Source organism: Lepidothrix coronata, unplaced genomic scaffold, assembly GCF_001604755.1.
Source record: "Lepidothrix coronata isolate B3197 unplaced genomic scaffold, Lepidothrix_coronata-1.0 Scaffold73, whole genome shotgun sequence".
In the NCBI taxonomy this organism is placed as follows: domain Eukaryota; kingdom Metazoa; phylum Chordata; class Aves; order Passeriformes; family Pipridae; genus Lepidothrix; species Lepidothrix coronata.
This window is the reverse complement of record NW_016690253.1, coordinates 1,994,547-2,017,735: the sequence shown is the minus strand read 5'-3', so window position 1 is coordinate 2,017,735 and position 23,189 is coordinate 1,994,547. Positions and strand designations below refer to the sequence as shown.

Below are 23,189 nucleotides of genomic sequence, written 5' to 3'. Positions count from 1 at the left end.
AAAGCATGGATAAGCACATGCTGCAGCTGAGAAGCAGAGGGACACCTCCTGAATGCATGTTCCCAATGTAGTTTTGTGTGAAGAAAAGGCCCACTGCTTCCATGGTCTCCTAACAGCTTTCTGGTGCTAATATTGCATCATTTCACAAACTCCTCAGTGCCAATATGTGAAACTATGTATATGGAAAGGTCTTGTAAGTAGTATTTAGGACAGTGGATTCCCAGGGAAGAGTTATTGCATCTTGAGGCAGCAGGGCAGGAAACAGCAAGGCAAAGGAAAGGTGGGGATTCTCCTGTGGGGGCATATCAGAGAGATGTTCTCCAGAACTGGAAGAGGAAGGTGGAGGTGTAAAGCTTGACAGGTTTGTTCCATGGTGCTCAGTGTGGACCTTTGAGCAGAAACCATATTTTTCAAATTCTGGCAAGTGGATGGGGTAAATTCTTTTAGAATTCTTGTAAAATCTTATAGAAGTAGAATTATAGAATATGATGAGTTGGAAGGGACCCACAAGGACCATTCAGTCCAACTTCTGACCTTGCTCAGGACACCCCAAGAATCTCACCGTGTGCCTGAGAGTGTTGTCAAATGCTTCTTGAACTCTGACAGCCTTGGTGCTGTGACCCTGGGGAGCCTGTTCCAGTGTTCAACCACCCTTTGGGTGAAAAACCTTTTCCTTATATCCAACCTAAACCTCCCTTGACTCAGCTTGATGCCATTTCCTTGGGTCCTGTCACTGGTCATGAGAGTATAAAACTGGTATAAATAGAAAATTGAACTTGGCTATAAAGTTTCATGAAATTATTGATGAAAGGAAGAACTTCATTACAAAGAAAATCCCTGAAGGAACATGAGATGGGGAGGGTGCCAGAAGGCCTCCAATGACTTTGGTGCCACCAGGTGCTTTCTGAGTCCCAAGCCTGTGCAGTTTTCATCACTGCTGATGGCACATGAGCTCCTCATTTGCCATTAACTGCAGTGTTTCTTCGAGAGCTCTGCTCACAATACAGTACTCGTGTGTCCCAGGTGAATACAGAGCTTGGTCATCATCATTGCTTGGACAGACCTCTCTGGTTTTGGAGTCTTTGCTGTTGCAGGCAAATGCCAGTGGGGACTGTGTTGCGTTGCCATTTCTGAAAGCACCTCCCAAAGGTGTGTGGTGTTATTAGAGTTGTTTTAAAGAATGGTTTATGAACTTAAGTGGTTAGCCCAAAGTGATTCATCATGCCAGCACCAGAGGTAGAACCCATGTTTCCCAACTTCCCAGTCGCAATAAGCATTTATTCCCTGTTTGCTCAGCAGAGAGACAAGGGCCCTGGAGCAGGAAAGTCAAGAGATCTAAAAGTAGCATGTTCTTCCTACGACTTATCAGCTGTTCACAGCACATATGGCCAGAAAGGAAGCTTAAATAATTCAGTCTCACTCCTTTATATCGCAGCTCAATTTAACCTAGTTGTCCCTCCAGTAAAGCTGTTACCTGTGCTTGCCTTCCTAAAATACTTCTAGCTGCAGTTTGCCTGCACCAAGAAACAGAGGATCTACTTGTAGTTTGGACTCTGTATCGATGTTTAATCCTTCTTGCTGCATTTGAGTCTTAGGATAGTTTGTCTTTCAGCTCTCAGGTGGTCATTCTGCTACAGCCTGTTTTCCATTTGGTACCTTTTGGGTTTTTTTATTCATAGTTGTTACCTTTCTTTTGTCACTGAATCAGAAAGAAGCGCCACCAGTCAGAGCTTGGCTCCCCTTTACTGAATGATGACTTTTCTTCTTTGAGAGCTCCATTCTGGATAGATTGATTTGTACTTTTAGACACCATAGTTGATGGTGTCTCTAGGGTTTGGCCCAGAAGTCTCTGACTGCAAAGGGCATTCAGTATATATAAAATTATTGTCTGATGAATTATTCCTGTGGTCTTATTTTAATGTTAAATTTCTCAAATGCATTTGAAAATTTCAGAGAAATCAAGGCTGACTTCTCAAAAATAGCTCAAAGAAGAAAGCCTTGATAAAGGTGAAACCAGCTTGTTAAAAGCAGCTTGGGGGACCTTATAATCCCCAGGCTGTCCAAACATGATCTTTTGACTCTGTGCCAACATATTCATTGAATTCTACAAGCCCTTCTCGAAGCGCAAATTCTACCATTTCTAAATCACGGATACAAGGAGGGCTGTAGGATTCTAATGCCTAAATACAATGGAATATTTTCAAGCACAACATAAATATTGATTTAAAAAAAAAAAAAAAAACAAAACCAAAAAACCCCGCAAACGCCCAAAATGCAATGCTGACATTTTAAAGATTCATAATCAGGTATGTCTGACTATCTCTGGCTTCTAAACAGGCCAAGTCAAAAAAGCAAATAGGGTGTTTGAAAGGATATTTAGGTCTCTGATGTCCCTAGCTTTTCCCTGCAGTAAGCTCCTATTCTAATCCCCTTGCATCTCCTTGGTGTAAATGCTGCAGACTGGTCCTGTGATGTTTCCCACTGAGGTGCTGTAGCCTGGCAGTGTGGCTTGCTTGGATGCTAATGCCTTTTTTTGAAGTTCTGAAGTTTCCCCAATGCAAGTAAACCTCAGGAATGTCAGCTCACCAGGCTAATTCATGTGCAAGTGTTCAAAATTGTGTATGCTTTAGTTGCTCCTTTGGCTGGTTTTGCTGGGAGGTGGCTTCCGAGAAAGAGGGATGTTAAAGCTCAGTGCTGTTGCTTCCCAACTTCCACACCCTGTTATCAGCTGGTGCACCTGGACCCTCTCTCTTCTGACTGGAACTCCCTCCCTGTCAACACAGTGGTTCTGAACTGCAGACATCTGTGGAATTATGGTGAGTGCTCAGGAGCTGGTTACTGGGAGGGGCTGACGAGAAAAGCTGGACTGACTGGTGTTATAAAACGTTGGGAGCTGCTCTGTTTAGGCAGCCTGGAGAAGTGCAGGGAACCCTGGTGTGGAAGGCTGGGGCATATCCCAGAGACTCCTTCATTTATTTGTAGCCAGGGGCTTGTAGAGAGTACATAATTGGGCATTACTCTTTGCAGATTTTGGGCATATGTGTAAAATCTCCTTCAAGGAGAAGCTCTCACTATTTGGCAAATTTTTTTTCTTGGACAAAATTTTCGGTTCATGGTCCATACAGAAGCTGTTCACTGGATTGAGTGTGGCTCTTCCTGCATGTTTCAAAAGTGGACACAAGGCTCAGGAGGGACATGTCATGAAGTGTCATACTACAGAAAGCTGGAATAATTACACTACAGTCTTTTTTAGAACCAAGACTCTTATTGACATAAATAAAAAAAATTCTATCCTTGCACACATGTACATAATTCTCAGTGACAGGCCTGGTTGCTGACAGTGAGATATGACCCTGCTGGCCTGGTTTTCATACTGTTGTACATGCTGGAATAATTCAAATCAGCATTTGATCTTATGAATTTAATAGGCAGTCATTTCCTTTGAATTTAAAGTTGATTGATCTATCAGGTCTTGCAGTTAAAAAAAAAAAGGGTGTACAGAGAATATTTCTATTCAGTGTGTTGCAGGGGACTGCTATGTTTCAGGACAGATGCTTGTAGAGATGTGCTGGTAGTCACTATGCTGTGTTTGCATACTAATCAATGAGTTCAGGAAGCATTATACTTGAGAAATCCTCAGCTATCTTCTGTAGAACAAATTTGATCTTTGATACTCAGGGGAAAAACTTCAGGAGTATAAAGCCTTAAGTGTCTCTGCCTAGCATTCTGATTACTACTTATGCATGTTTTGTAGGTCTGATGTTAAAAGAACTTTCTTTAAGACATGCAATGCTTAATAAAGACCATTTTGAACTAATTCATTGCGGTATTTTTGCACAAAACTGCATGTCCTGGAAGCAGTGAAACACACATTGCACTGGTTTGATCAGGGGATCATGTTTTAATAGTTCTCTGTGTTAGCATTACAGGAAATGAGGCATTTATTATGCTGTGATGCATGTTTGCATCAGTGGTAACTCTTTGCTGGTTTTGTGTTTATGGTATGCAGTCTGTACCTTTCAGTCTGTTTTTTCAGGAAAGCCTGATGTTACACTACGCTTAACTTACTTTTCACCACAGTAATTTGTTTTGGTGTTGTGTGCTCAGGGCTAAAATATCCTCAGTGCTAATAGCTTCTCTCACGGTGATGGAGGCAGGTATTGATCAGGTTAATTTTGGTGCCTCCAGCAGGCTTGGGGAATCAAAGGTGTTAACGGGATGCTGTGATGTAAAGCAGTTTAACAAGATTCAGGGCTTCACACCAGTTTTTCCTCCCTAGAAAAGCATGTTATCTATGGCAACAACCACTAGAGAGAAAAAAGTAAATATTTTTAATAGGGTAAATTACCTGTTTTGCAGACTTCTAGAGAGTGCTTCACATGCCAGTTCTTAGGGGGGCAAGGGAGGGAAAAGCTTGATGTGAGCGTTTTGAATCCATGATGTGACATGCTAAAGGACAAGCCAGAGTATCCCAAGGCACTCAGAAGAGGGTATCAGGAGGAGTAAAGAGAGAACATGTGGCAATGAGCTGCTGCACAGTCTGCTGGCCCCAGCCCTGTGGCAGGAGGAGGGTGGCTGTGGTGCCAGATGTTACACCCAGTCTAAGACCTGCTGAACTCATCACAGCTTTAGCCTGGGTGGCACGATGGATTTCAGTGTCTCAGCCAGGAGCTGAGTGGGAGCAGTGCCACTAACCTGACCCTCATGCCAAGACCAGAAGAGGGGCACCATGGCCCCAGGGTGTACCAGGCCCTCCTTGCCTACTGGAAGACACGGTTGGTACCCTCTGGGATACGGGCAGCAGTGGGCAGTCTGACCCCTGTCTGGTTGGGATGCTGGTGGAGGGGTCAGTGATGAGGGTTAGCATTCAGGCTGAGTGACAGGGACTTGATTTGGCTCCTGGGACAGTGGTGAAGGTGTGGCAGGCCTCGCCCCCAGCCCCAATGTAGGGATTCCTCCACTACCTGCCCTTTCTCTTCCTGACTCCTGGAGTGCTCTCCTCCCCTGGACCCAGACAGGGCTCCTGCCTGGGCTTCTCGGCTGCCTGCAGATGGATGAGATGCTGGGACTGAAGCCGTGGGTGTTTGCATCCCCAACAGGCACATGTGAGCAATGTGCCTTTAAGACTAGCAGGAGAGCAATAGTATCTCCCTCCCTCCTGTTAATTGTAGCATGTTTTCAGCCATGCTTTCCAGTCACATTCGCAGGCTGTGAGAGGGAGCAGTGCTGACGCTCGCCAGCTGAGTGCCATCCGGGCAGCGCCAGCCCGCCCGCCGTGTGGGTGCCTGCAGGTGATGGGGCAGCGCCTGGGACCGGAGAGCTTTGTGCCAGGAGCAGGAGCTCTGTCTGCCTGAGTTTCGGTGGCCCTGCTGGGCTTGCCACGTCACTTGTGCCCCTCTCGTGTCCCTCACCTGCGTGGCCCTGGCCTCCAGCCGCAGGTTCAGCACGCTGGACACCCCGTCCTGCGGGCCCTCGCAGGGGCTCCCGTGTGAGCCAAGGGCAGTGCTCTGCCGGAGCCCGGGGATCCGCAGCGGGTGATGCAGCGGGAACCGTGCGCTGCCTGGCCGGGGATGCTGTGGGCTGCCGTGGGAATGCCTGGCTCCCTGAGCGCGAAGTGACTGCAACTCACACGAGGTTGGGACTACTTCTCGGAAGATGCCCTGTGTGTCTCCAGTCGTTCCTCTCTGGCCTCACCGCAGAATATTTGGAGTTGCTAGCTTCCTCCTGCCGAGGGGGGACAAAGGCATAGGCCTCCAGAGGGTTAAGAGCATCTGCCTTTACGCCAAGTGTTCGAGCAGGAAATAATCTGCAGAGATACATGTGCAGCAATTCAACTGCTGCTGCTGCTCTCTCAGGCTGCCGCTGCTGCAGTTCGGGGTGTGAGAGGAGCCGCGCTGCTCGCAGAAGATGCTTTCTTGGTGTGTCCGAAGCTCCAGGCATGGCAGGAGAGCCCCGGCTGTCTGAGCTGGGGTAAATGTCTCCATCCAAGAGGAATTATGTGGACTTGCTGGCTCTGTCGGCTCACGGAGGTAGGTGCTGCTGCCTGTGCAACATGCCGTGATCTTTGCTGGGGGGATACAGTCCTCTCCTCATTCTGGGCTATAAAATTTTAAAAAATTAAAACAGGGTTTAATTTGAAGTCTATAACGCCAGGCAGAAAAATGTGTGTGTGGTTTCTGCATGTGCAGCAGAGAGGAGAAAGCAAAAGGTACCTGAGTGATACCTTTCATGACTGGCAATAAAGTTGTTGCACTTAATTGAAAAACAAACTTGCCTTGATCTCTCTGGAATGCACCTGGGAGCTTTTACTTCTTCCTGGCTTATGACCTTTCAAAGGGGTTGGCTGCAGTGTGATGGGTTATGCTTCGGTTTGGAAACTGGGACACACTGCACTCTACAGGTCCTTTCATTCTGCTCCTGTGGACGTGGGGAAGACAGAGGGCACCTACACAGAAAATGTTACTGACAGGGAGGTGGCTTTTTTGAGGAGTGAAATTACACTAAGAGGAAGAAAAAAGGTGCTCTTCTCTGAGAAAGAGGGAATGTTGAGGTCCTAAAGGTTGATCTTGGTGTTTGGAAGTAGAGGAGAAAAATTATTTTGGAAGCAGCCTGTGTCTGGTTTTTGTGTTTTGCTGTTCCACCTTTTTGGAGAGTTTAGTACTCTGCTAAGTACTTTGCCACCTGGAATCTTTGCTTGAGGATTTTTTTACAGCAATACCTGGGAGAGAAAAACTATCAATGCCATCAAATTTCCTTTGGCTTGTTTAGGAAGTTGCCTTCTTGAGAAATCCCTAACAAAATCGGCAGCAGTAATACTGTTCAATTCTCTCTGTCAGGGCATGCTTTTTTTTTTGGTTTGTCTTGAGACCTCTGGTGGGAGCTTTATTCTGTAAAGATTAAGCTGAAAGGAAAGTTTTCTGTTTCCCTGGAAAAGCAGGTGTTGGGTATTGAATACCTATTTGATTTTGTTGTCCTGATTGACCCACATATGTATGTTTGTGTGTTCTTCTGAGTGCAGACTCTGCCAAGGAAATTTTGCTGCTCAGAATAGGCAGGTGCTGCCTGGATTATGTACCTGCATCACACGGAGAGAGGTTTGTGTGTGTTTCTGGCATTGCAGATCTATTAAGACAGCACAGCCAACAGTGCCATTGCTGTGTAACAGTTTCAGAAGTGTTTCTGTGGCATCTTGGCAGAACAAATGTGTCTTTCATAACTGCACTCTTGAGGAAAAAGAGCAGCACTGTCATCGGCACTGCAAATCTTTTTAGTCACTTTTGTTTTCTTTGCTCAGGTAACGACTGGAATGTGTTGCCACCTGAGCAGTTTGGTCAGAGCATTTGCAATTGCTTCCTCAGCTTCCCCAGGGCTGCTGTGCTGTGTTTGACTCAGCACTGACATATCTTATAGGGAAAGGTAGAGTAAAATCCCCTTTTTTCTCTCTATTTTGGGCCCAAACTACAGACAAGAGCATGCTTCCTTCTTTACAAGAACAGGACACTTGTGCACCCTCCTCTGGGATCCTGTAGAGAAGACCTCTTCTACTTTGCAAGATCTCTGTGTAGGAGCTGGTGGAGCAGGAGTGGGTCTGGTTGGTTCACTGCTGTGTATGAATAAAGAAGCTAAACCCCCTTCTGGGGATGGAGGCTGTGATGACACCTGGGAAGTAGCTGCTCCTCTCTGTCCTGAGGAAGAGGATCCCTTCTTGCTCACATACTAGGTAGATTTGGGCAGCAGTGCTCCATAGCAACACTAATTTCTGCCACGAAGAGGAGAAAAACCTCCTGGCTTCACTCAGAGAGGTGAAAACACAAATGTATGAACATTCAGTGGCATCTCAGTGTAGTAGTAAGGTGATCTGCATGACTTTTTTCTAGAAGAGCATTTATAAAACCTGGTGAGCACTAAGTAGTACCATTGTCTGTGCAGGAAACACTAGAAAAAAATATATATTAGTCATCCCATTTACTGCTATTTGCACAAAGGCAGAACGGTGATTAGAACTGGTTGATTAAAGTGAATGCTTCTCATGAACAAGATTTCAAAATTCAAAATTAATTTGGCGATTGCTGGGTGGCAACTATTTTGGTGGTCTTTGTGCCTCTATTCCAGCAAGTGTATTTTTTTAAAAGGTCCTTTTACTAAAACAGCAAAATGTTGGGGCGTATTCCCATGTGATGTGTTCTGAAGGAGTGGATGGGAATACGTTCCTGACAACCATACTCGTATCCACTCAGGAAACCAAATCAGTACATACTACTGATTATTTCTGAGCAGCTTCTCTGGTCAGTAATAAAGTTTTGCATTAAACTCAAATTATGTGGAAGTTGAGAGCTATTTGCTAGAGTTAATAATGGTCATTTAAAAAGCTGTAATTTGTTACAATAATAACTGGTCAGCATTCCATGTCACACACACTGTACTGATAACCTTCCTCTGCCTGACAGTCCCATCCTGTCCACCCTGGAGAGCGAGGGCAGGGATTCCCTGGTGTGCCCCGCTGCAGCATGGGGCTGAGCTCTGTGTTCTTATGGGTGCAGTGGTAGCAGTGGTGATGGGATCTCTGTAGGGTTTGCCTTTTTGGAGACAAATGCCCGGCAAACCATACTGGAATGGCTGGCCAGTCACATGCTGCTCAGGTGGAGCAGGGAATGGATAACAGACGGGGGCAAAGGAAGTAGATTGAATGTTCAAGAACTATTTGCTAGGGAGTGATTTCCCTGGTTTCTGTGGGGAGGTAAATGTAGACCAGTCCTTAGCTGCTTGCACTCTTTCAGCAACCATTGCATTTTTATGGTTTGGATACTGCTTGTAAACCAGCTACAGGTGATCCAAGCCTCTGGTCCGAAAACTGTTGAATGGGAGATGAAACTGTGCCTTTCTGACAGTGCTTGGAGTATCTACAAGAGACTGTGCTACTGCATTTGAAATCTCTCTGGCTTTGTACCACTTACAAAATGCATTCACAGTAGGTGGTGGCATCAGCCTCCTCTTAGTGAATGCAGATATTTATATTATGCAAAAGGTTTTCTCACTTTGCTGCATTCAGATGATGACTGGAGATACCACTCTTGTTAGATAAAAAATTGAGTCTGACTTTAGAGGTGAATTCAAAGACCGATTTCTATTTAATATATATAGCAACAAATAGGAACAAAGCTGCTTAAAGAGTACTTTAATGATGAATCATTATATTACTCTTGCCAGTCTGAAAGGCAATAAAAGTAAAAATGGTGCTAGGATTTAGTTGCTTAGAAAATTCACAGAAAGGGACTGTATTGTAGAGAGGGTTTTAGCCCACATCAAAGAAATATTTTGAGGTACAAAAATACTTTCCACCCCAAAGATAAGAGGCAGCTGCTATCTATTGTTTATTGTTCCAGAAGGTTATTTTCTTTTGTTGTTAGTCAGTCTTAATTTATTGTTTGTTTTTTTTAACTCTGACTGATTCCCCCCACCCGTTTCAGAACTGATGCTGTCATAATACTTTTTCAATGCTATAATTTTTATTACCAATCCTAATTAAACGCTGTAACTTTTGAGAATCAGATTAATTTGAACCATCAGCGCAGTGCAAATGCTGTGATCATGGGAGACCATAAAATGTTCAAGGCACCGTAATTTTACTACATAGCTGCAGTGGCATGTGTCCAAGGATCTGGCTACCTTTGTTTAGCTGACATGGACTGTAATGTGTGCTCTTCTGAGCAGTGCAGCATGAATAAAAATGATACGTTCCTCAGCTGTTGAATTGCACATTCTAGCCACAGTCAACAAACATTAGAGAAAAGACATCACCTCTGCCATCACTGAAACACTCCTTCCATGGTATAAATATTGTATGAATTCTATGGTTTCTGCACAATAGATAAAAGGACAGATAGAGGTGGGAGGTTGCTGCACACCAAAACTGCACTTCACTGGTGAGCTGGGTAGCAGTGGACATGATGGAGTTTGCCACACTCTCACCCAAGATTTTTCCACCCTTGGCCCACAGTCCATGAATTTGGGTTGCACAGGAGCTACTTCAGCTGGTTTTATCTCCAGCCAGGACACATATTGATCATCAGTTCAGTGTCCTGAGCAGCAGGACAGGTTCCAGTAATCTGCTTCCTTTTGGAACAGTTTCTGTATTTTGATTTTTTATTTTTTTCCCCACAGATATTGGGTAGCAAGTAGTGAATTTTGATTCCAACTCAAGTGGTGGCAAAATTGGTCTCTGTGCTCTGTCCCAGCTTTATTCCTTAGGTGGTGACATTATGGAAGATCTCACTGGTCATTACAGATGTAATTACCTGGCACTAACAGACAGAGAGGTGTTAATCTGCCACTGCAAGCATTCGGGTTGGAGCTTCATGTTTAGGTTTTCTTCACAGCAGACAAAAAGGCACTTTGAGAGAACCATTACTCCTACTTATTTTAGGAGTCTGCAGCAAGATGAGATGAAATGCAGGCTAGAGATACCCAGCCTTCTCCAGTCCCACAGATGGATCCTGTGGAACTGGCTTGAGATCAGGTGTCGGGTGGTGGCAGCAGCACTAGATGAGCTGGACCCCACCACAGGCTGGTTTCAGTCCACATTCAGCCAACTGCCAGCTCCACCCGGGCTGCTCCAGGATCCTCTGAGGGGTTTGGTGCAGGATCTGACTCTGCCAGGTTTGACTCTGCCTTACTGAACTTGAATTGCTTTGTCCATCCATGTTATCGAGCGGGGCTGTGAAGCCTGAGCTGCTGTTTGCCACTGAGCATCCCAGTAGCAGATACCCTTCTGCTTCTGCTCACTGGGACCTGATATTGCTACTTCTATATTCAATCTCTTTGACTGGTACCACAAGTCAGGCTTTCCTCCCCTGCCCCATTAAAGAGCAATAATATCCTCCAGACTTGTAAGTTCCAGGCTTCATGGTGAAACCAAAGTGGGAAAATCTATGTCAGTTTAGAGACTGATGTGAATGTTACGTGTTTGTGCCAGTGGGTTCTGTGGAGCTCCTGCTCCTGCCCACTTGCCAACACCTTGACTGTATTCAGGGAGTTACTGCTGCAGAAAGAAGGCAATTAGTGTGAGATTTGTCCCATAAAAAAATTTTATATTTGGGACTTACCCAGCAGGCTTGTTTCAGACAAAATGTGAAATTCAGGAGCGTGTTTTCATGCCAAGAGCTGCAGCATTTGACCATGAATGTCCAACTCTATTCTTTCAGCCTATGCGACATTGAGGAAGCCCTGGGCAAACATGTATGATTTTATAACAGCCATTGCTTGTAAAAGAAAAAATAATAAAGTGCAGAAGCATACTAATTATCCACTTTTTAATGTATATAGTGTTTTGCACACAGTTATTGTGGACATTGTTATCTGAAAGGCTGTAATCTTAATGTTTCTAATGGGGGCTATTGTAGATTTACTGAAACTCTTACAGTTATGTTTTAAATTTTATATACACTCACTTTGAAAAAGCCTGTAGTTTTGGATTTTATGGTACCCAGTACTATGTGCTTGGTTTATGACAATAAAATCATAGCTGAATGTTGGAATAAATGTGAATTTATCTGTACCAAAGAGATCTTGTCTTGATAACTTGCCTATTTTTAAAAGTTAATCATCATATTCTCTGTTTTCTACAACTATGGGCAATTACAAAACCTCGTGTAAGCAAGCAAGTCTGAGTGTTGTAGTGTCAATATGGCAAATATTGTCTAGTAGTCTTTGGTTCATAATGAATGAATGATTCTTGGGATCATGTTGTTTGACCTCCTGATGACACAGGCTGTAGAAAATTTCACCCAGCAACTTCTCCTTTCCTTTCAGAAGAATGTTCAGACTTATTTAAAGAGTGCAGATAACTGGAACTCAGAGGTGTCCTGAGGGTAGTTGTTTTGGTGAGTAATTATTTCTGATGATTTATAAAATAATAAATCCAATCTGAGTTTATTTCTTTGTTCCATATGTTGAAACATCTTCATCCTTTGTCTGCTTAATTAAGGAACCTGCTAGTAATGGAAATCATTTCCCATGATGTGGACAAATCATTGATTAGCCTTCTTTTTCCTGAAGTGATCATATAAGTTAAACTCTTTCACACAATCTGTTTTCAGGCCCTTAAATCCTATGCATTTCTCTCTGTTTTTCAGCATCTTTTTAAGCTGGACATTAGAAGTGGCTATTCAGGGACAGCAGAATCCCACATTTTACTCATCCTTTCATTAACACCATACATAGAAACACCACCTTTGTAACCTTATCTCTCTTCCATCATCTAGGCTTTTCATCAGATCATGGCCCTGAGACCTTGTGTTCCATTTATCTCCCTGGCTCCCATATATATTTTTAATTCTCCAACTTTCAACATACACTTCTCCCTTCTGTAAGTGGAGTAGATCATTTGCCATTGCATTCTTTGATGCTAAACAAGTAGACTTGTGTTTTTCCCTATTAGTGTCTGATCTCTGATAAGGCTGGGCATATGAAGGAGATTGAGTTATTTGACTCTGCTCATCTAAGTTTGGCAATACTTATCACTTAAGCCAGTTCTGAGTTGCATTGGGCTGTGAAACTTGTCTCTGTAGGCCCAGTTAAAAGCACTTCCATTCACTGATGGTTCCTCATTAAAATTACATCTTGTCAATTATCAGTGACTTTTAAAGTGTTCTGTGGTAATTCCATGTCATGGTATTCTTACAGTCAGCCTGTGGTGTGTCACTGAGCTGTTTGCAAAAAACAAGCCTGCAGTGCTGGCACAGCTGCTGCCCCCCTTCACCCCCTACGCTTTATTAAATATATGAAAAAATAATTTTGGGATTATTCAAAAGGCTGATTGAGGATCCCATCACATGCAGATACAGGGTTCCCTGCAGTCACAATGATTTCTATTGCTTTCAGCTTCCAGGTGGCCATTGGTTTTCCAGGAGAGACTTTATGGACAGGCTTATGTTGCTATTGAGGTATTCATAAAGTCGACCATGACAAAGATAAAGCAAATTACAAATTTGGTTTTTGAGCACTCTTGTTTACCCACACTTTTTGTCTGCTCTGGGGTTTCTGCTGGTGTCTAATTTAATGACTTTCTTTTCCTTCTTTAGGAGTTTAGTCCTCCAGCAATTACTCTGTGATGTTGCTTTGGGTCTCATGTCCATCTTGACTGCTTACAACTGGACAAATATTTTCAGTCTATCCAAAACCCTCCTGTCTATCTCCTTGCCTCATCTGTGTCTTTTCCTTAGCCTGATCATGTTTTTCCATTGTTCTGCCCTTGAGGTACTTCCTTTCCAGCAGGAATATGGAGTAAAACCTTTCATCTTCTGATCACTGGGGTGTTGCTTTCTATTTCCCATCCCCTCAGTGCTCACCCTGGTATTTCTTATTCATTTAGCACCCCTTGTCCTTGTTTCTGGGATTCTATGATTCCACCTTGATTACTTCTTTCTCTGTCTCTTTTTGCCACCTTTGCTTTTTCACAGTTTTGTCTTGAACAGTCCATTTGTTTCCTTGACATTAACAATTACTGACAGCCTGGTATCCTGTCTCCAGCAGTGGCAAATAGCAGATGCTTAGGGAATAATAGAAAAAGCAGGGTGAGAATATAATAATCTTAATATACCCTTAATATACTGGCAGCAGTGATCAGTGTCACGTACGCCTGACTGTTGTGAATGTGTTTTAGCACTGCCCAGTGGGGGATATAATGCCTAAAACCTTGTGGCTGAGGAAAGGATAATTTTACAAGATGGCAAATTTTCTTGTGTAACCACCTCTTTGCAGAAGCACTGCCTTCTCCTTGCTTTGCTTAGCACAAGCAGCCACATACTTGTTTCTGAGCCAGTCCTGAGGTTTATCCACAGGACTCCTCACACCTGATTGAGTAGAAGCTTCTGTTTCTCTCCCTTGAGTCTCCTTGAGGTGGTTGCAGTGTGGCAAGATGGAGAAATCCTTGTGTTTGCTTATGAGCCCTTAAATGATCATGCTGCTTGACAGATTCCTCTGGCATTCAAGCTCTGACTAGTTGCAATACAATCTGACAAGTGAGACGTTGAAAATTTATGAAAATCATGGCCACACAGGAGAGACCCAAACCAGTATTCCTCATCTCCTGAGGGGTTACAGGTGTCTGTCCTGCTTGTCCCATGGCAGAGCATCCCTGGGGCATGCACGTGGTGGCCAGGTGACCAGCAACACGGGCTGGCCCCACAGACTGGCCCCAAGCTGCACAGCTGCTCTTCTCCATCAGTGGTTTGATGAATCAGGGCTTGACACACAGAATGTGGGAGGCTGTGGGAGTTACCAGGATGTGCACTTTGCTACAGTGTGAGATTGAGATGTATCACGGCAGCCAAGTTTGTCGGAGGAGGCGTGTGGAGGGTTTGAGGGCCTTTTCTCTCTGCACCTTTGTTGTTACTTTGGGGTTCATTCACTACTTACAGATTATGTGTTTTCTCCAAGATTCCTTCAAATCTGAAACAAGGTCTGAACTGTGCAAAGCAGGTAGAAAAATATATTTCAATTTTTTTATTGACAGTTTGAAATTGCATTTAAAAAATACCTCTGTTAGCATGTAGAATATATTATCCAGGGCACTGAGCAGCTAAATCAGAGGAGTGATGTTGCAGGTGTTAGACCTCTAGTTATCAGTTCTTCAGCTGACACTTCCTCTGCTACCATCACTGCCCTAGTATCCAACACACCACAGTTTGTTTTATCCTTACCTGATTGTCAGCTTTACTGATAGAATTATTTTATTTCAGTCCTGCTTTCTTCACATGGTATATTTTCTTCTGTGGTTGTTGCTTTGTACATTACTATCTGCAAAATTTTTGGAGAAGTCCTTGGGACTTCCTTAGGGTAACACATAAAGGACCAGTGGGAAAACAGAAGCACTTTATAGACATGATGGGTATTCAGTACCCAGCTCTTCACTGCTTGACCTCATCAATAAGGGAAAGGGTTCTTTTGTTCATATAGGTGGGTCTGTGAGTCCCTACAGCTCTAACTGCTCCAATACATGCCATGTGATTGTTGAATAAGCCTGGACATTATTCTTGCTCTCTGTTTTCCCCCTCTCCTCCCAGAAGCAGAGGAGTTCCTATTGTGAGCTGTGCCAAGTGATCCCAGCAGTGGCTTTAGAGGATGTTCAGAACAGGGTGAGGCACACAGTGTGCATTTCCCAGATGGAGGTTCCCAACTTTGTGCAAAGTTGTGCATGCCAGAGCTCAGGAATGTGTGCATATGTAAATTATCTTGTTAGAAATTCAGGGCAGAAAGGCACATAGTTCCTTTGATGCCAAAGGGAACTGTGTCTAGAGACTCAGGGTAGAAATATGCCTCCTGATACATGTTTTAGTTCTGTGTAAATCATCTGTAAGTATAGCACACTCTATTCATTTAGCTGGTGACAATGTTATTTAGGGCTGATATGAAACAGTCACAAAGTAATAAGGACTGCCTGAGAAGAAAATATGTTCTAAAGCTCTTAGGTGTAATGCTAATTTAAATAAAACATGTGCTCTGTTGGGGCTATAGAATATTCCTCCTAGAAGTCTTTATAATATTCAAGACGCAGATGCTTAAAAGTTGGTTTTTTTCAAAATGAAGATGCCATGATTATTTAAGAATGCTGAGACTCCTTTTTAGGTTGAGTTGATTCATCCTGTTCTTAAAAGAATGTTTTATGGGTATCTTAGCGGTAGGGACACCTGTGATTATCTAATGTATGCAAATGCAGTCCAACAGCAAATACCCCTAAACATGATGGAAAGCACAGGGGCGAGTTCCTCATCATGCTGCCAAGTCAGACCATGTTTCAAGTTAGGCTGATGAGCAAGGGCATGTTAAGCCGATATTACTTTAATGATTGCTGATGCAGATACGGGGCACAGAAAAAGAACGTAGCTCTCTGTAAAAGCTGAATAAAAATAAATTTTGCAAAAAGAACTCTCCAGATTTTATATTAAACCAAATTACGAGTGCATTAAAGGTAATAGCCATTCTACCTGGGGAGTGTTTATTGCCCCCCCTACTCTATTTCTCTGAAGGTTATTCACTGTGTGGGTATTATGCTGTAAAATCCTTTGCTGAAGTGCTAACCTTGTGCTGTGTGCAAGCAAAGTGAGGTTAGATTGGAGTAATTGCTGCTATCTCACAGTGCAGATGCTTTCTAGTTATGGTGCAGATATTAGAACAAACAAGTCTTAAAAACTTTAAGCATACCTTTATACATATTAAAAGTGTGCATTTTTTGTTGTGTAGATTATTGGAATTTGGATTAGAGCATCGTTATGGTAAGAGGTTGTTATATTGTCTGTTGAGGCAGCTCCATGTGCAGCTGCAGGTTGTGCCCCGGGTGGGGGAAATGGCCTGAGCCCCTGGTTGGAATGGATAAGGTATATTTGCCCCTGGCTTTTTCAGCTGTGGCAGGGCAAATACTGTGCCTGCAGCACTTTAGTGAAACCTCCTGTGGCCTGGGAAAGAGAAAGTGTGAATACTGTGCTAATGATGCTAATTTTGGAGAAGAGATACCCATGAGGACAAGTTGTCTCCCTCCCTGATGAAGCAGTGAGCACCATGTGTTTACAGGGGGTTGTTCTGTTGCTGTTCAGGCCGCTTGGGCTCATGTGACTCCTTTTCTGTATGTTCTCACCTCTCAGAAAATGTGGTTTCATAGGCCACAGTGTTTTTAAATGCATGTCTTAGTAGGAGAGGATGACTTACAGTGATTGTTTTATTGTCCTGCCATGTAAACTCTTCAGTAAATGCATATGATCACAGAATCACAGAATCATTTAGGTTGGAAAAGACCTTCAAGATCATTGAGTCCAACCTTTGACTGATCAGCCCCTTGTCAGCTAGACTATAGCACTGAGTGCCACATCCAGTCATTTCTTGAACACCTCCAGGGATGGTGACACCACCACCTTCCTGGGCAGTGCCTTCCAATGTTTAATACACTTTCTCTGGAGAAATTCTTCCTGATGTCCAACCTGAACCTCCCCTGGCATCGCTTGAGACCATTTCCTCTTGTCCTGTTGTGAGTTGTCTGGGAGAAGAGGCTGACCCCCATGTTGTTGCAACTTCCTTTCAGGGACTTGTAGAGAGTGGTGAGATCTCCCCCAAGCCTCCTTTTTTCTAGGCTAAACACTCCCAGGATCCATCCTGTCCAAATGCCTCTGCAGAGCCTCCCTACCTTCCAGTAGATCAACACTCCCACCCAAACTGTTTCATGTTCCTGGATTTCCCTTTCCTGAGCCTCCCCCCCCCCGACAGCACTGAGGTAGGAGAAGTGAAGTGTCCTGCCTGTAAGACAAACAAACACTTAAATTTTTGTGTAATGCTTTCCAGCACACCTCTACTGTGCTTTCCAAAGGATCTCTTAATAAGACTTTACAAGCTTGGGTAGTCATGTAGCTTTAATGCTCTGTTTGTCATCTGGCTATTAGCTGTGGCTGAAGGAAGAACTAACTCCAGAATCTAAATGAAAGACTCAGTGTATCTGTAATAAACAAGCAAAGAAACAAGCCCCAGTCTGCTTAGTCTCTAAATAGTGTTGCTGTACAGCTTCATCAACATTTTCCTGTATAGGCTGTGTCCTGGGCCATGGATTCCAGAAGGTAATTTCAACCAGGAGATGACTACCAGCCACGTCACTGCCCCAAGCAATGATGAATTCAGAACCTTCTTATAGAATTTGCAAGTGGGTTTACAATGTCATCTTACATTGATGCAGAAAACTGCATCTCCCAGAGATGAGTAAAAAGCTCACTGGAAACACTTTGTGGATAATAATTATAGAGCTATATTCACCTCTGATTTTTGTTTCAAGATTTCTGTGAGAAAACTGCATGCTGGGATGGATAGAATTTTCCCTTCTTCTCTGTGTTGCTCAGGGACTTCTTTTTTGCTTCCGGCTGATTGAGGAAAAATGAGAAAATGCCTAAATTGAACACTAGACTTCCTAATGGTATGAAAAGCATCCTAAGGGGCTTGGATGTGTGTTGTAATGGCAGTGATTTCTTTGAAGATGGGTAGCTGAGAGGTCAAGCCTGAAAATCTTAATATAATCTTCTAAGATCATTCAGTTTTGTCAGGATGAGAGATTTTTGATTGGAAAGGAAATGATAGAAATGAATGAGGTGGTTTTTTTTTTTTTTATTTGTATTGTAGAGGTGGAAGGAGGAGGTAGCTCTTTTTGGACAAAAGACTCTTTTCCTCTTATTTTTTTGCACAAATGTAGATGCTGACTCTGGAAAATATGAAGATCCAAGGAAAAAGTACTGCCTGGAGGAGTTGCTCCCATCTTCTAGAATAACTGTTGCTGTACTGCTATATGAGAATCCACTGCAATGAGAGTGTTAGGGCACATGTAATTGTGGAAACGCATTAGGCTTTTAGTGTCTTCCAACGCTTAATTACTTGTTTATTAACAATTCTTTGGCTATCAGAAAAGCTTTTGAGAGTACTCAGTGTTTCCAGATTCAGTAATCTGTTTCTTGGAGTTTGAGGCAGTAACTGGTCGTGGCAGAGCTCTGCAAATGCAAAAGATTGACTTTTTGGGTGATATGGTTCATTTCTGCGGAGTCTCTGAGGCTTGACATTGGATATAACAACTCCAGATTAAACATTTTCTCAAGTTAGTGACTTTTATGTGGATGGTGTTTGCAAGCAAGTGGGGAAGGATATTAAAAAGGGAAGTTTGATGTGGATTTAGCAAATAAAAGCTACATAACATTTACGTAGCAGCCACATCCTGTTAAATGTCTTAGAATATCATGTGACAAAATCTCTCTGAATACTGATCACTGTTGCACTGTAATTGCAGTGGTCGAGGTGGACTTTGAGTCCCAGACTGCTGAAGGGTTCCTTGAAACAAGACATTGAGTCTTTCAGAATAAATATTTTACTGCTCAGGTTCACACTGAGTGATTATTAACAGCACTGAATAAATGTGTGAAATCCTAGAAGCTGTGTGCAGTATCTTACCCAGAAAGGTCCCTGGAAGCTGTGAAAACTGTGTTGGCAATCAGCAAGGGGTTACATCCTCAGGAGCCACAGTCACCTACGCCTTATGTGAAGAGGAGGAAGGAAAGAAAGGTGCTGACCCTCAGTGCAGGAGCTTCTCAAGTTTGCAGCTGAATGTCTGCCAGAACTGAATGGAGAACTATCTCTTTTGTCCCAAATTTACTGAAAATGTCCCTCAAAACAGCTTTATCCCACACTGTCCTTTCAAAATAAAGATGATAACTTTGTTTTCTGTCTTGTAGTTGCACTCAGTGAAACACGCAAGTTCTGCCAGAATGAGACTGGGTATCATGTTCTGAATGTGCAATGGTCTATTTTTTTCTGAGAGGCTTTATTTTATGGTTTAATTATTGCATGACAAGGGTTGGTTTGAAGAATAAGAAGGCAATTTAATTGGATTCTCAACTTTATAGGCAGGATCTAAAGAATTACTAGAAGGTGTTTCCCATAATGTTTACAACTCCTTTTTTAATGCTTCTTTGCATGCATTTCATGGCTGACACAGATGTACGTCCAGAAATAGTACATATTTATAGACTAAGCCTATAGTTTAAGGCAAATAAGCAGGCCTTGCCTTTAGTAGAATGTTTTCCTGCATAAGGACTCTGATTTTAAATAGTGTGGATAATGGTGTCTTTGCTATCTGAGGAGTGTATGGGTATGACTCATGGTGTCATAAATACTGTGGCTATTACAGTGAGCATCCAAGTGAAATTACACAAAATTATATATTTGCCAGGGTTCTTTTCTCTAACGGCCAAACTTCAAAATAGAAAGCTTTATTATTCATTTTGATGCATTTGAACTACTGAATGTTCTTGCTGGCCCACTAGACAGTTTAATAGGGCTCCTGAACATCATCAATAATTCATGCATCTCTTAAACAGGGATGTGGTACTTGTTGTTCAACTATAATCTGAGTGTACTATATTGTGAGCTACTATAGGATGCTCAGGGACATGCTCAGTGCTGGCTCTTGACGTCACAGAAATGCCAGGTTCTTGGATTGGAGCACCCTGTGTGTGGTGCTTCCAAACAGGGGATGGTCCTCTTTGCCCTCATCACAACTGTTGCTTTCCCTGAAAGGGAGATGAGGATGTAGAGAACTCCCTTCAGGATGATTTGCCTGATGTAAACAGTGTAAATCATCCCCAGCATGTGACTGTCAGTGCTGGATGGACCAAAGATGGGAAACTGATGGTCCAGGTGGAGAGGTGTGGAGGAAGCCTAGTCTGGGATATGTGAGGGTTCACAGAGCATTAGCAAAAGTGGCAGTGGGTGTTAAACTGGAACTGAAAATCCAGTGATTATTGTAGGATATGTTAACTGATAGTTATGAAGAAACCTAACGGGATGTGATTTTTTTTTTCTTTTGAAGTATGTCTTTGCCTTATTGTTTTTATTCTGTTTTGTATGTCACACACACTGTGACATCCCTTGTTGTTCTAAATACCATATCCAGAGAGAAGGTTTCAGAATCAAAGAGGATGAGAAAGGCTGAGGGTGAGTACAATGAGGGTCGTTCTTGGGGGCCTGTGCTCTTAACATGCTTTGTGGAGATCTGCTGGCAACATTGGCTGTTTTTGATCTCCTTTTGCCATTGGAGAGCTGAGGCGTGCAAAGTTTTGAGGCATGATATATCCAGGATGAGCATCTCAGCAGAGCTGGGAAATGCCTGTGAGTTTCCTGGATAGCAATCCAGTCTTTTTCTGCAAGAACCTTCCTCCTTTAGATTTGTCACATTTGAGCCACGCTCATGTGTCTGTATGAAAAGAGTAAGAAGTTACAAAGAGCTCAAAAAACAAGGGTGTAGTGTCTTGCACAGGTATTAGCGAAAAAACTCTTAACAGTGTTATTTTTGAATAAGAACTTGTTGGGCAAAGAAGAGTAACTTGTCAGATAAATGCAAAAAACCATTACATACAACCATTCAAGTGAGAGTTTTATTGTAGGTGGAATGAGTCTAAACTCAAGACCTTTTTCTCCCTCCCTATATAAACTTACTGTTCTTTATCAGGCTTCTAAGAAAAATCTCATGCTTACTTCTTGTGTTCTGTATTGGTATCTGGATAAGGGTCAGATTGTGCCCTGTGTTTGTTCAGGATGCAGGAGGCTGTAGAACTCCCTGGCTATGCAGCTTTCAGGAGTCAAGCTACAATCCCCAGGCAACCGTGGGCTGTGCTGGTTTGAAAATAGCTTTTTTACAGCTTGCTTAGGACCAGTAATGCAGCACAGTGTTGCACCCTGCCAGTGTGATGTCTGTGTTAAGTGAGCTGGGGAGCAGGAGGAGGCTGTACAGCTCTGTCCCAGCCTCACATTGCTTAAGACTGGGGGAGATGCAGTTTCACTGGCACTGGCTCAGCGTTCCTTATGCCTCACACAGAGAGTTTCTAGCAAAAATGGGCTGGAACATCCATTTTTCTATCCAGACTGCAATGAGGTTAGTCCTAACAATGTGCAGCTCCTTCTGGAAATAGTTTTTAGGTGGTGGGTGTATTTGAAAAGAAAGATGATGGTTCTTCACTTGCTTTTGGCTGTAATGATGACATTAAGATTTCAACATTTCGCTCTTAACTGCTGAATTTCAGTGAACCTTTTACTCTGTCTGGGTGGAGTATTTGGGTCAAATGAAAATTCTGGCTCTGTGGCAAAAGAGCAGATGATGGCAGTGGCTGATGGTGATTACCAGTTTTCTTGCACTTCTGCCTTGGGGTGGTGGCCAGTGAGAAAAGGCTGATTGTTCCATACCAAGGGTTACAGTGCTCGCTCATCTGGGACATGCAGCCTGAGCAAGCCCAGTTTTGTCATTAGGCTGTCAGCAGGGCATGTGAGATCATGGCTCAGGCACTGCACTGGGCAGGGGAAGTTGGAACTACCAGCATCTGAATCTTTTTCCAAGGTGTTTGACTGTGGCACAGAAGGGCTGTGAGTCCCCACCGACTGTGGCTGAGCTTTGAGCAGTGCTGCTCCATTGCCTATTGCATGTCTGGAGCTGCTGCTTATGCAGTGGTACAGGTTGTGCTGCTTTTGCCCAAACTACTCATCACCAATGAAGTAGCTCTGGAACGTGACAGGATGATACCATTTCATAGGGAATTATTTTATCCCTATTTTCCTCCCTCATTGCTGTGACAAGTGCTGGAGTCCCTCCAGACTGTCAGTGGGCTACAGCATGGGACCCTCTTTCCAAATCTGTTTTCTGCTTTATTTCTTGGTGTCATGTTTTGTTTCCATGGAAACTCCCCAACCTAACTCGAATGATAAGACTGTCAGGTGCATGAACAATGCTGTCATTAAAGAGCATCCTCAGGTCTGGATGTTTGCTCCTCATGTGTCCTACCAGGCAGGGAGTGTGGTGTCAGGAGAGGCTATGTGACCACCAAAACTTGATGTGAGCCTGAAGGCTTTGGAAGAGCTGGTGAAGACAGCTGTTGCATCTCTGGAGAGGAGTTTCCTTTGGCTGGTGTTCCCCAAAGATGTTGTGCCCATAGCAATTACATTCATAGGAAAGGAGGAATATTTTGCCATTTTTAAAAGAATGAGCTTGGGTTATGTGTAAAAGCCTGTCTGCAAAGTTTGCATTGAGAAGAACAGATTTATAACAGTAGTAAAAGAGGTTGAACAGAAAATATATTGTTTCCAGGAAAAATGGATTAACCACAAAATGTACCCTGGAGTGAAGAGTTAACTTCTATCATTGAGCATGGAAATATGTGAGGCAATTTTTGAGTGCTACGATGAATAAGAGTGGTTGATTAGCATCAATATTTCCCATCCTGTTTGCACCCTGGAATCTGCTCATGGCAATATCTTCCTCCCTTCAGGCCCATCCCTACTGTTTTCATTGAAGAACATCAGTAAGAGAAAAAAGCTTACTTTAGTGGAGAAAAAAGTACTGTCCCTGAAAGAATAGTTTCCCCTTTCCTCTCTTCTTGAAGCTTTTCAGATACTGTTATGTTGGTAACCACGTTTTGTAAGTGCCACATTAGCAGGACAAAACCACAGTGCTGCAAGAGAATTTGCAACCCTTTAAGGAAGAACCATTAAACTGTGAGATAAAATGTGGCTCTGCATCTCTAAAAATAATATATTTGCATCTCTATAAGGACTTCAATTTTGGTAGCTAGGAATAGTCTAGGCATCTTCATTGTAATTATTAAGAATTACTAGCTTGCACAATTACT

At 43.2% G+C, this 23,189-nt stretch overlaps 1 protein-coding gene across 6 annotated transcripts in view; it reads left to right on the top strand.

The window, feature by feature from the left end:
* Window positions 1–2,725: 2,725 nt before the first annotated feature.
* HTR2C (5-hydroxytryptamine receptor 2C) overlaps window positions 2,726–23,189 on the top strand; it is a 214,693-nt gene continuing 194,229 nt past the window's right edge. For 4 of the 6 annotated variants that reach the window (XR_001875542.1, XM_017819345.1, XM_017819347.1 and 1 more), the window contains exon 1: window positions 5,219–6,029. The gene's annotated coding sequence lies outside the window, so the exon portion shown is untranslated. Of the gene's footprint in view, window positions 2,817–5,218; window positions 6,030–11,808; window positions 11,880–23,189 lie in introns of those variants that run through there. The other 2 variants (XM_017819348.1, XM_017819350.1) reach the window with 2 other exon arrangements.